General features: G+C 46.2%; 7 non-coding genes across 7 annotated transcripts; 4 read left to right on the top strand and 3 right to left on the bottom strand.

The window, feature by feature from the left end:
• The first annotated feature begins 917 nt into the window (after positions 1 to 917).
• Positions 918 to 989, top strand: trnaq-uug (transfer RNA glutamine (anticodon UUG)). The gene has a single exon. It is a non-coding gene; the product is annotated as a tRNA-Gln (tRNA).
• Positions 990 to 1,984: 995 nt separating this feature from the next.
• On the bottom strand, positions 1,985 to 2,057 carry trnav-aac (transfer RNA valine (anticodon AAC)). Its single transcript has one exon. It is a non-coding gene; the product is annotated as a tRNA-Val (tRNA).
• Positions 2,058 to 2,144: 87 nt separating this feature from the next.
• trnag-ucc (transfer RNA glycine (anticodon UCC)) lies at positions 2,145 to 2,216 on the top strand. Its single transcript has one exon. It is a non-coding gene; the product is annotated as a tRNA-Gly (tRNA).
• A 1,534-nt stretch (positions 2,217 to 3,750) lies between these two features.
• trnav-aac (transfer RNA valine (anticodon AAC)) lies at positions 3,751 to 3,823 on the bottom strand. The gene has a single exon. It is a non-coding gene; the product is annotated as a tRNA-Val (tRNA).
• A 1,689-nt stretch (positions 3,824 to 5,512) lies between these two features.
• Positions 5,513 to 5,585, bottom strand: trnav-cac (transfer RNA valine (anticodon CAC)). The gene has a single exon. It is a non-coding gene; the product is annotated as a tRNA-Val (tRNA).
• Positions 5,586 to 5,672: 87 nt separating this feature from the next.
• Positions 5,673 to 5,744, top strand: trnag-ucc (transfer RNA glycine (anticodon UCC)). The gene has a single exon. It is a non-coding gene; the product is annotated as a tRNA-Gly (tRNA).
• Positions 5,745 to 12,307: 6,563 nt separating this feature from the next.
• On the top strand, positions 12,308 to 12,421 carry LOC132896409 (U5 spliceosomal RNA). Its single transcript, XR_009656037.1, has one exon. It is a non-coding gene; the product is annotated as a U5 spliceosomal RNA (small nuclear RNA).
• Positions 12,422 to 12,992: the final 571 nt, after the last annotated feature.

Genomic DNA, 12,992 nt, shown 5'->3' with positions numbered 1-12,992 from the left:
CAGGGTCGCAGGCAAGCTGGAGCCTATCCCAGCTGACTATGGGCGAAAGGCAGGGTACACCCTGGACAAGTTGCCAGGTTATCACAGGGCTGACACATAGACACAGACAACCATTCACACTCACGGTCAATTTAGAGTCACCAGTTAACCTAACCTGCATGTCTTTGGACTGTGGGGGAAACCGGAGCACCTGGAGGAAACCCACGCGGACACGGGGAGAACATGCAAACTCCACACAGAAAGGCCCTCGCCGGCCCCGGGGCTCAAACCCAGGACCTTCTTGCTGTGAGGCAACAGCGCTAACCACTACACCACCATGCTGCCCCTCTGGTTAAGAATAACCTAGATTTTGAGTGGTGTAAGGTGCTGTGTTTAGGTTGCAGTCTTTTCTGGAGGTGTGGACTTTAATCCCACTTCTGATATTTGCTATCGCGGGGTATTAACGGGCCATGGGTTTTATGCTCATGGTTTGCGTTTAGTGAATGCTTGTCGGGAGTTTTGCCTGCATGTGAGTGAAAATGGAAGCTTCAATTAGCATGCCTTTTCAGATAAATTTGTATTTTTTTTCAGTTTGTTGTGAATATCTGCCACATGTTACAATATCAGTAGGTATTTTATGTTTTTAGATGTAAAAATATTAAGTTTTAGTTTGTGGAATGACATGTGATGTTTGACTTGGATTATCATGTGGTTACAATGTCAACTGAATGTTGACATTGATAAATTACAAAACTAGAAATTAATACAAACAACAAAGAATGATTAACCATGTAGCCAGCAGTCAGGGTTCCGAGAATTTTTTTTCCAACAGGTTGACGATTTCAGGGAAAACCTTCAATCATGTGTTCATGTGCTGCTGGAATTTCATTATATCATTCAAAGGTTTGACAGTGAAAACAACCCTTTGGCTATGTCTTGGTTCCATGGTGTAATGGTTAGCACCCTGGACTTTGACTCTAGTGATCTGAGTTCAAATCTCAGTGGAACCTTTGAAGCCTTTGTTTGTGACTTCTGAATGCACAGACTGTCTCAACTATATGCTCCTTTTGGTCAAGCAAGCTGTCACGTCCCAAACCCTTTGTTTCCGTGAAAGTGCCAGTCTTCTGAAAATTATATTACCCCTGGGAATTATACCTGATAAAACTAGACATGTTTAATAGTTTACTGTCTAAAATGTATTTTAATACGAGACCAGGAACATGTTCTGTTTATTTGGTAAAGTTTGGCTCTTTGAGTCCACCATTACAAGAATGCGTTCCTGGTAAGTTACTGTTTGTTCAAAGAAGTGACATCATATGCAAAATGCTTAAAAGTTAGTGGGCATTTCAGGCTTCATCTGTTTTGCAAATTGGAGCATGTTTTTAATGATTTTTTTTATTTATTCTGCAACAAAACTAAAACCAAAGCATGCCTCATAAGGGGTGTGTCCTTCAAGGCTGTTCAAGTGACATTTAGCGTCAATGCAAAGTTGCAGTGTTCTGATGCCATGTGCAGCCCGGTTGACCTGACCTCACTCTGTAAACGAGCAACCAAGTGGTATTTGAGAACACCACCTCCCCGTGACGAATTGCAATGTCCATGCTTCCACAGTCAACAGACATGTAGATAATGCCTTGTATGGAGGGGCAAAGGAGGGGACTGAGGACTGGTCTTTCCACTAGTAACGTAAGTACTTGTTTGCAGGTTTGAATGACATCAGTTTGCCCCTGCGTACGTTCGACCCATGAAGCGGTGAAGAAAGAGCACGGGCTCCTGCGTGTTTTCCTTTCGTTGGCAACAAGCGACAGGTGTATATTTGTCCACAAACAGAGAACTGTAGAGTCACTGTTTAAGATTTGTTCAGCAAATGTGTCCATACCTTGGCTGGTCAAAAGCAAATACTTGCTTCCGTAGTTGGCACGGACAGAGCAGAGATCACAGCTCAGCAGTCACTCACTGCCGAGTTCAATAAATAAATAAATAAATAAATAAACCAACCCAGGGCTGTTCCTGCCCGGTTTCGAACTGGGGACCTTTCGTGTGTTAGACGAACGTGATAACCACTACACTACAGAAACCTCAGCTCTTGGACCGATCAGCTGTTGCCTGGGCCTCAAATACAGAAGCAATGGCACTTAGGCATGGGTCCCCAGGGTAGGCCTGCAGCATTGGTGGTATAGTGGCTAGCATAGCTGCCTTCCAAGCAGTTGACCCGGGTTCGATTCCTGGCCAACGCACACCCTTTAACGCTTCGTTGCTCTGATGAAAGGCAGAGAGCATGGCGAGGCACTTGGAAGGAAACAGCAGGAACAGATCAGTTGCTTGTCACTGCCTTGCCGAGGGCTGATCCTTCTGCTTTCCGCTCGCGTTGCATGTAGTCGAACAGCGTCGGTTTGCGCAAACCTGGGCGTGTTTGAAGGACACGGGCACCTGCGTGTTTGTCTTTCGTTGGCGGCAAGCTACTTTGCCTGTTTTCCACAAACGGAGAACTGCACAGTCACGGTTTGAGAGTTAATAAGCAAATGTGTCTGAATGTTGGCCGGCAAATACTCGTTGAGACAGGATGAAGCATTCCAGAGTCAATGCCAATTTGCAGCGTTCTGATGCCATGTGCAGCCCTGTTGACCTGACCTCACTCCGTAAACGAGCAACCAAGTGGTATTTGAGAACACCACCTCCCCGTGACGAATTGCAATGTCCGTGCTTCCACAGTCAACAGACAGGTAGATAATGCCCGATTTTGTTTTTAAAGCAGCTGTCACGGACCTTGACGGAAAACCAGAGAGGCAGGGAAACCGTTCAAACGAGGTTTTGTCCCGATGGTCGCCTGCACGTAGGAGAACATGACAACCACTAATCCACAGAAAGCAATCCGGTCACGTTAAGGGTCTGTCTTTCTGGCTGTTTCGAGAGTACCTGATCTTAGCAAGGCGGGAACTGGACGTTAACGAAAGCAGAGCTCACAAGGCAAAGCATGGCTCTGCCAGCTTTCTCAGGAGCGTCTATTCGCTTGTTAGATGCAAGGGGAAACCACTGCACAGCAGAAAACAGGCGAAGCTTTTTCAGCGTCTCGGTTTGGGATTGTTCCAAAAGGCGCGGACGGAGCAGAGATGGCAGCTCGACATTTGTTCGCTGCCAAGTTCAAGAAAACCAGCACCGTTTCCGCCCGGTTTCGGATCGTGCACCGCCCTCGTGTTAAGCGAACGTGGTAACCAATACAATACGGAAACCACGCATGTCTTAGCTCTTGCCTGGGCCTCAAGAAGAACGCGGGTCACACTTAAACAATTGTCACGAGAATAGGGGCACGGCCTTGGCATCGTAGAGATGAGCTGGTGGTCGAGCGTGACAAGGTTCAGCATCGAAAAGCGCTGCAACAACATGACGGGAAGAAATCAAATGCCTCGTTTGGAGGGGCCAAGGAGGGGACTGAGGACTGGTCTTTCCACTAGCAACGTAAGTACTTGTTTGCAGGCTTGAATGACATCAGTTTGCCCCTGCGTACGTTCGACCCATGAAGCGGTGAAGAAAGAGCACGGGCTCCTGCGTGTTTTCCTTTCGTTGGCAACAAGCGACAGGTGTATATTTGTCCACAAACAGAGAACTGAAGAGTCACTGTTTAAGATTTGTTCAGCAAATGTGTCCATACCTTGGCTGGTCAAAAGCAAATACTTGCTTCCGTAGTTGGCACGGACAGAGCAGAGATCACAGCTCAGCAGTCACTCACTGCCGAGTTCAAAAAATAAATAAATAAATAAACCAGCCCAGCGCTGTTCCTGCCCGGTTTCGAACCAGGGATCTTTCGTGTGTTAGATGTACGTGATAACCACTACACTACAGAAACCTCTGCTCTTGGACCAATCAGCTGTTGCCTGGGCCTGAAATACAGAAGCAATGGCACTTAGGCATGGGTCCCCAGGGTAGGCCTGCAGCATTGGTGTTATAGTGGCTAGCATAGCTGCCTTCCAAGCAGTTGACCCGGGTTCGATTCCTGGCCAACGCAAACCTGTTAACGCTTCGTTTCTCTGATGAAAGGCAGAGAGCGTGGCCAGGCACCCAGGAGGAAACGGCAGGAACGGATCGGTTGCTCGTCACCACCTTACCGAGGAGGTGACTGAGGGCCGCTCCTTCTGCTTTCCGCTCGCGTTGCATGCAGTCGAATGGCATCGGTTTGCGCAAACCTGGGCGTGCTTCACGGGCACCTGCGTGCTTGTCTTCCGTTGGTGGCAAGCTGCTTCTTTGCATGCTTTCCACAAACAGAGGACTGCACAGTCACGGTTTGAGAGTCAATAAGCAAATGTGTCTGAATGTTGGCCGGCAAATACTCGTTGAGACATGATGAAGAATTCCAGAGTCAATGCCACTTTGCAGTGTTCTGATGCCGTGTGCAGCCCTGTTGACCTGACCTCACTCCGTAAACGAGCAACGAAGTGGCATTTGAGAACACCACCTCCCCGTGACGAATTGCAATGTCCATGCTTCCACAGTCAACAGAAATGTAGATCGTGCCCGATTTTGTTTTTAAAGCAGCCGTCACGGACCTTGATGGAAAACCAGAGAGGCAGGGAAACTGTGCAAACGAGCTTTTGTCCCGACGCTCGTCTGCACCTAGGAGAACATGACAACCACTAAGCTACAGAAAGCAATGCGGTCACGTTAAGGGTCTGTCTTTCTGGCTGTTTCGAGGGTACCTGATTTTAGCAAGGCGATAACTGGACGTTAAGGGAAGCAGAGCTCAAAAGGCAAAGCGTGCCTCTGCCAGGTTTCTCAGGAGCGTCTATTCGCTTGTCAGGTGAAAGGGGAAACCACTGCACAGCAGAAAACAGGCGAAGCTTTTTCAGCGTCTCGGTTTGGGGCTCTTCCAAAAGGCATGGACGGAGCAGAGATCGCAGCTCGACATTTGTTCGCCGCCAAGTTCAAGAAAACGAGCACCGATTCCACCCGGTTTCGAATCGGGGACCGTTCTCATGTTAAGCGAACGTGGCAGCCGCTACAGCACAGAAATCACGCGTGTGTTAGCTCTTGCCTGGGCCTCAAGAAGAACACAGATCACGCTTAAGCGACTGTCACGAGTTTAGGGGCACGGCCTTGGCGTCGTAGAGATGAGCTGGTGGTCGAGTGTGACGATGATCAGCACTGAAAAGCGCTGCAACAACATCACGGGAAGAAATCAAATGCCTTGTTTGGATGGGCCAAGGAGATGACTGAGGACTGTTCCTTCCGCTTTCCACGAGCGACGTAAGTAGTTGTTTGCAGGGTTGAATGACATCAGTTTGCCCCTGCGTATGTTCGACCCATGAAGCGGTGAGCAACACGGGCTCCTGCGTGTTTTCCTTTCGTTGGCAACAAGCGACAGGTGTATATTTGTCCACAAACAGAGAACTGGAGAGTCACTGTGTAAGATTTGTTCAGCAAATGTGTCCATACCTTGGCTGGTGAAAAGCAAACACTTCCGTAGTTGGCACGGACAGAGCAGAGATCACAGCTCAGCAGTCACTCAAAAAATAAATAAATAAACAAACCCACCCACCGCTGTTTCTGCCTGGTTTCAAACCAGGGACCTTTCATGTGTGAGATGAACATGATGACCACTACACTACAGAAACCTCAGTGCTTGGACCGATCAGCTGTTGCCTGGGCCTCAAGTTCAGAAGCAATGGCACTTAGGCATTTGTCCCCAGGCCTGGCACGCAGCGTTGGTGGTATAGTGGCTAGCATAGCTGCCTTCCAAGCAGTTGACCCGGGTTCGATTCCTGGCCAATGCACACCCTTTAACGCTTCGTTTCTCTGATGAAAGGCAGAGAGCGTGGCCAGGCACCCGGGAGGAAACGGCAGCAACGGATCGGTTGCTCGTCACTGACTTGCCAAGGAGGTGACTGAGGGCCGCTCCTTCTGCTTTCTGCTCGTGTTGCATGCAGTCGAATGGCATCGGTTTGCGCAAACTTGGGCGTGCTTCACGAGCGCCTGCGTGCTTGTCTTTCATTGGCTGCAAGCTGCTTCTTTGCATGCTTTCCACAAACAGAGGACTGCACAGTCACGGTTTGAGAGTCAATAAGCAAATGTGTCTGAATGTTGGCCGGCAAATACTCGTTGAGACATGATGAAGCATTCCAGAGTTAATGCCACTTTGCAGCGTTCTGATGCCGTGTGCAGCCCTGTTGACCTGACCTCACTCCGTAAACGAGCAACGAAGTGGCATTTGAGAACACCACCTCCCCGTGACGAATTGCAATGTCCATGCTTCCACAGTCAACAGAAATGTAGATCGTGCCTGATTTTGTTTTTAAAGCAGCTGTCACATACCTTGATGGAAAACCAGAGAGGCAGGGAAACCATGCAAACGAGGTTTTGTCCCGACGCTCGTCTGCACCTAGGAGAACATGACAACCACTAAGCTACAGAAAGCAATCCGGTCATGTTAAGGGTCTGTCTTTCTGGCTGTTTCGAGGGTACCTGATTTTAGCATGGCGATAACTGGACGTTAAGGGAAGCAGAGCTCAAAAGGCAAAGCGTGGCTCTGCCAGGTTTCTCAGGAGCGTCTATTCGCTTGTCAGGTGAAAGGGGAAACCATTGCACAGCAGAAAACACGCGAAGCTTTTTCAGCGTCTCGGTTTGGGACTGTTCCAAAAGGCTCGGACGGAGCAGAGATCGCAGCTTGACATTTGTTCGCCGCCAACTACCAGAAAACGAGCACCGATTCCACCTGGTTTCGAATCGGGGACCGTTCTCGTGTTAAGCGAACGTGGCAGCCGCTACAGCACAGAAACCATGCGTGTGTTAGCTCTTGCCTGGGCCTCAAGAAGAACACAGATCACGCTTAAGCGACTGTCACGAGGATAGGGGCATGGCCTTGGCGTCGTAGAGATGAGCTGGTGGTCGAGTGTGATGAGGATCAGCACTGAAAAGCGCTGCAGCAACATCATGGGAAGAAATCAAATGCCTTGTTTGGACGGGCCAAGGAGATGACTGAGGACTGTTCCTTCCGCTTTCCACGAGCGACGTAAGTAGTTGTTTGCAGGGTTGAATGACATCAGTTTGCCCCTGTGTACGTTCGACCCATGAAGTGGTGAACAACACGGGCTCCTGCGTGTTTTCCTTTCGTTGGCAACAAGCGACAGGTGTATATTTGTCCACAAACAGAGAACTGGAGAGTCACTGTGTAAGATTTGTTCAGCAAATGTGTCCATACCTTGGCTGGTGAAAAGCAAACACTTCCGTAGTTGGCACGGCTCTTTTGGATCTTCTTACTATAAGGAGCCGGCTCTTTCGGCTCCCAAACGGCTCCTGAGATTTTATTTTTGATTTAATTGCTGCAATTAACTAGTTAATTAATTACATTATTGTTTATATTTTATCAATAGGATGTTCTCCATTTTATTTTTTAGTTTTTGTAGCCATTCTAAAGCTTTGTAAAGTATAGCAGTGTAACAATGTTCTAGCTATAGAAATAAAACTTACTTACCAATTAATTAATTATTTTCTCTCAAACATAATGCAAAACTGTGTTATATTACCAGTATAAAATACACAGCTGATTTTCCCCTCCTCAGGTGCCTCACAGACTCCTCTCCCCTGCGCTCCACAGCTTTAAGCATTACACTAATTTTCATATTTTCGCAGCTGTGAATGACATCAACCCCCCCCAACCAAAAAAAGTAGGCGTACACCATGCTACTTTTTTTCCTTTGAATGGTAATAGACAACACAAAGACGCAATCGGACAGCAACTTTTGTGAAAGTCTCTCTCTCTTTGAGGCACCTAAGGACAAAAAACTAATTCGGCTCCCCAACTCGGCTCCCACCGAAGAGCCGGCTCCCGTCGTTCACTTCAAAGAGCCAGCTCTTTGAACCGGATCGTTCGCGACCGACACATCACTACCGGTTTCCTACTGACCCAGACAAGAGGGCCAAATGGATTGCAGCTGCAAAGAGACAGGATTGGGAGCCAACAGAGTACTCCAGACTTTGCAGTGATCATTTCATTTCAGGTTAGTTTATCAGTTAATGCAATTTTGATAAAATATATAGCAAAAAGTAAATGGGTCAGTGTTTGTTAACCCATCTGAGCAGTGAAACAAGGCAGTGTTAATTTGTCTAGGGTTGCATGTAGCAGACATCAGACATAAAACGCAATAACAGAGGCTAGAAAGAAACGGGACACAGAAATAAATAAACAGGGCTCCATACCAAGGCTGGGTACAGTGTTTGTGATAAAAGACAGATCCAATTTAACACGAATCACAGCTTACTTTCTTGTTAAAATGTGCAAAGGTCTCCACCATCTCATACCGGCTTGCACTGAAGGACTTAAGTGTGCCGTCCAAAATGACTGCGTCACGTGACTTGGTCACGTGGGTGAAATACCTCAATTCCCTGCTGTTGAGATGAGTGAAGTCATCTGGCTGCCATCTTACCACTCACATCGATAGTGTGTGATCATTTGACTTCTGTGTTAAACTGTCATGTCCGATCAAATTTGCCCCAAGAAAAGTATCTCCTGACTTTTTTCCTTTCATTACCACTTCTTATTTTCTCAACTTTACCCACATTCCTTACATATCTTTATAGCACTCCCCTTCACTGTTGTTGTTGTTTTTTTCTGTCTTTTCCAGTTCAGTCTCTGATCATTTTTTTTTTTGAGCAGCTCTTTTACTACTATAATTATTTTTACAGAGATTATTTCAGTTTTTCTTTGTACAGGAAATCATATATTGGACGCCATCCGGGAAATAAGCCATTGACCGGGAAATATGACCAACCCTGATTTAAGAGTACTTATCAATATACTTGGACTCAATTTAAACTAAAATCATGTTAAAACAGACAATCATGCCCATTTTGTCAATTTGTGCAAGTAGGTGTGACGTGTGTAGATGATCGACATTGTCATTTGTGCTTAGCCTGAGGTAAATGAAAATAACTGCTGACCAAACTAGAACAACAGCATCTCTTTTTATTTGCATCCCTCATTGCCATTTCTGCCTAAGGCTATGGTCCTTCTTTCATTTAGGCTACTGAGGCTAATTTACTCAGTTCATTCTTCTTTTTGAGTTTGAGCCGTTGAGCTTGAGTTCTCACATTCAATATCAAACATGTCTAGACTTTGGCTTTGATCTAGTCTGGGACATTTCCATCAAAAATCTGACACAGTCACAGTGTTCATCCCAGATATCACTGTCAGATTTTCAACAAAAACAGACAAAACGATAAGACAGATTTTCTGTTATTTTGCTCTTGCAAACCATCATAAAATGCTGTAGGTGGGTCCACGCAAATGGCACTGCACACACACATAAAAATGATCACACACTATCAATACTCACAGGTGAAATGTCCGTCCACAACCTTTGACTTGACAGTTTGTACAGTTCACTGCTGCACATGCAGGCATTTTTCTTGCAATTTTTCTCACCAACTACATCAATAACTTGACCAGTTTTGTGTAGCTTCCAGTAGCCTAAATAACCATTCTGCTCAACGATGTGAGTGGTAAGATGGCGGTCAGATGGTTTCACTCTGATGAGCCTCTGAGCTTTCCAGATTTTTATGTAGAGATCAGTGCTCCAAACATGATTTACCGAGGCTAGTGGAGCTCTTGGACACATTGCTTCTAAATTGTTGTTAACAGCCCTAAAGATACCAAGTGTCAAGCATTTGGGTGTAAAATAAACCGGATCATTGATAATTTTATGTGACATGCTTTTGTTTTTATTCATGGAGAAAAGAGATCTTTTTAGATGGCAAGAATCACACTGCTATGGCAACAGGATTGTTTACTAGTATCTGTGTCAGTACTGAACATGCATTATCTAGCCAAGTAGATTTAAGAAGAAGAAGAAGCCTTTATTTGTTTCACATACACTCAAGCACCGACTGAATCACACAGTGAAATTTCTCCTCTGCATTTAACCCATCTGAAGCAGTGAACACACACAAGTGAGCAATGAGCACACACACACATACCCACAGCAGTGGCAGCTATGCTACAGCGCCCAGGGAGCAGTTGGGGGTAAGGTGCCTTGCTGAGGGGCACCTCAGCCCATGGCTCCTATATACCTAACCACATCTTTGAACTGTGGGGGAAACTAGAGCACCCGGAGGAAACCCACACAGACACAGGGAGATCATGCAAACTCCACACAGAAAGGCCCCTGTCAGCCGCTGGGCTCAAACCCAGGACCTTCTTGCTGTGAGGAGACAGTGATAACCACTACAACACTGTGCCACCCTAAACGTTGATATGTCAAAAAATAAAAAAAATTAGGACCCCATAACATCACCTTGTTAACATGCATACCAAGTTTCAAATCTGGATCAAGAATAGTTTTGGATATATGCTCCGGAAACGAACATTGCTCTGAGAAACTAAGTCAAAATATATTTATGTAAAATTTTGAAAAATCCTTTTTTCAAAAATCCAAAATACCAAAAGGCAGCAGTTCACATGTTGCTTGATATGTATACAAAGTTTCATGAAGATATCTTCAGTAGTTTTAAAGATATGGCCCGGAAATGAAAATGTGACCAGACGGACAGCCGGCCGGACAGAACCCATTTCTATATCCCGTGCCAAAATTAATTTGGGCAGCCGATCAAAAAAGAACCAAAAATACTGGTTGAATTTTTTTTGGGTTGCAGTTCTCATCACCTGAAAACCACTGGCTGCTGCTGAGGATGGCCCCACATGAAGAGCCTGGAGATCAGCGAGGTCACTCATGGTGCTTCCGGTTTGTCTCCTGAGGTCTTAGCCTGTCCAGTGTTTTTGTTAACTCAGATGAGAAAGTAGCCAGAATGTACAGTCCACAGCCCACTATGTATGTATGTAACTAGTATGTAACTTGTACTAACAGCATGTGTACATAAACATTACTAGGCCTAGATCTTAAATGCCATTTGATGCAACAATGCACTGCAGTAGACATAAGCTACCTAATGTGACAAATATATCCATTAATCATTGCTGAAAGTACATAGAAAAGATAGTTTGTATCACATTTATTTTAGTAACTATGAAATTCAAGACAATTTAACCTACCTGTCACAAAGTGATCAGAACAAATCCGGATACAGTCAAGTTGTCCTAAATTTGATCGGTTAATGGCAGCCAGCCACTGTCGTCTCCTCCGCTCGCTTTTCTCCTGTGCTGCAATTCCCTGGTTAGTCACGACTTTAGGGAGTCTGTGGAAGCTTTTGCTACCCTTTTCCCCCCGGCTACTACAGCCAACAATGACACACGTATTCGGCATTTTCACCCCTTTTTGCTTCGCTGAACAATAACAATGCACTGACACAGCGACCTTTGACTTCCAATATGGCCGCCGCTGGGTTCGCGCTGACCTCAAAGCACTCTATTGAGTGGTTGTGCGAAGAGAAAATTAAAAAAAGAGAAAGACTCCAGGCGTGTAGCTGCAATTAAAAATGTTCCAGTGTTAGATCGTTTTTTTAATAAAAATATCGACAACTGCTGTCACTACCAGCGCTGAAGCCGAAGCTAGTGAAATCAGCGATGCTAGTGAGGGAGATGGCCCTGCTAGCACTAGCCGGGGAGATGCTACAACCACAGCCAGTGTTAGCCGAGGGGTCGGCGACGACGAGGATCCCCTTGAGACATACAAATATATGCTGCTCATTTTTGAATAAGACATTTCAATATGCATGCATATCGTTGGTTGTTTTCAGTGAATTTGATGGGCTGATGTAGCCTACTTAATAAATTTTCAATGAGGAAGAATGACGTGTACTATTGTTTATGTATATGCTACTATTTTTGACAGCAAAGGGCAAGGTTTATGAGTGTGTGCAGGAGGTTACTGAACGCGTGCGCGCAGTGTGTGTGTGTGTGTGTGTGGGGGGGGGGGGGGGCACTTGAGGTATAGTGCCCAGGGGCACCGCATTGGCTTAATACGGCACTGGCACCTTCTGATATGACTTAGTGTTCCGACTGATTCACAAATCACAACAAAGGAAGGAGGACAAGGACAGAGACTGAAGATCTTAATTCATTTACTTAGAGAAAATAGAAATATTTACTAAATGAATGTATGGTGTGAGTAAGGCAATTAATCAGTAGTGTTAGACAGTGCAAGCATGTGATGATAGTGGAGTGAAGAGCTGTAACATGAAAGAAAAACCAAATACAAAATTCGGGCCAAGCCAGCAGGTGATGAGCTCCAAGCCCCCACCATTTCCCAAAGGCTCCTCCTTTTAAAGGAGATCCCAGGTGTTTCCGTAATGAGCTCCTCAGCCACAACTCCAAGCATCACAGCGGCAGCGCTGAGAGTCTCCCAGCCTCCAATCCAGTGTCACTAACCTGATCCAGTGTTCAGTGCAGCTCAGGTTTCTCTGCACTGACCGCAAATCTTTCACCTTTTACTAAACATTTCCGGGGAGAGGGATGTTAATGAGCTCAGATTATTTTTGCAGGCTTTGCTCTGGTAGAGCTGGACATGTTTCATGGTCAAATGTTAGAAATATCGTGCTTTTTGCATAGAACACCCCCAACACACACACACACGGTGACGTCTCTCTTCAAAAGGATCCAGCTGTTGGGGGCGGAGTCTAGCAGTGTTTACCTTCACATCACACACATTATCTCTAGCCGCTTTATCCTTCTACAGGGTCGCAGGCAAGCTGGAGCCTATCCCAGCTGACTACGGGCGAAAGGCGGGGTACACCCTGGACAAGTCGCCAGGTCATCACAGGGCTGACACATAGACACAGACAACCATTCACACTCACATTCACACCTACGGTCAATTTAGAGTCACCAGTTAACCTAACCTGCATGTCTTTGGACTGTGGGGGAAACCGGAGCACCCGGAGGAAACCCACACGGACACGGGGAGAACATGCAAACTCCACACAGAAAGGCCCTCGCCGGCCCCGGGGCTCGAACCCAGGACCTTCTTGCTGTGAGGCAACAGCGCTAACCACTACACCACCGTGCCGCCAGTGTTTACCTTTCTGGAGTTTAATATTTGGAAGTAGTTTATTTAAAGCTATTGACTACAGTA

The sequence above is a fragment of the Neoarius graeffei genome, chromosome 1, assembly GCF_027579695.1.
Source record: "Neoarius graeffei isolate fNeoGra1 chromosome 1, fNeoGra1.pri, whole genome shotgun sequence".
Taxonomy (NCBI): domain Eukaryota; kingdom Metazoa; phylum Chordata; class Actinopteri; order Siluriformes; family Ariidae; genus Neoarius; species Neoarius graeffei.
The sequence above is the reverse complement of the archived record's forward strand: the minus strand, read 5'-3'. Positions and strand labels throughout refer to the sequence as shown.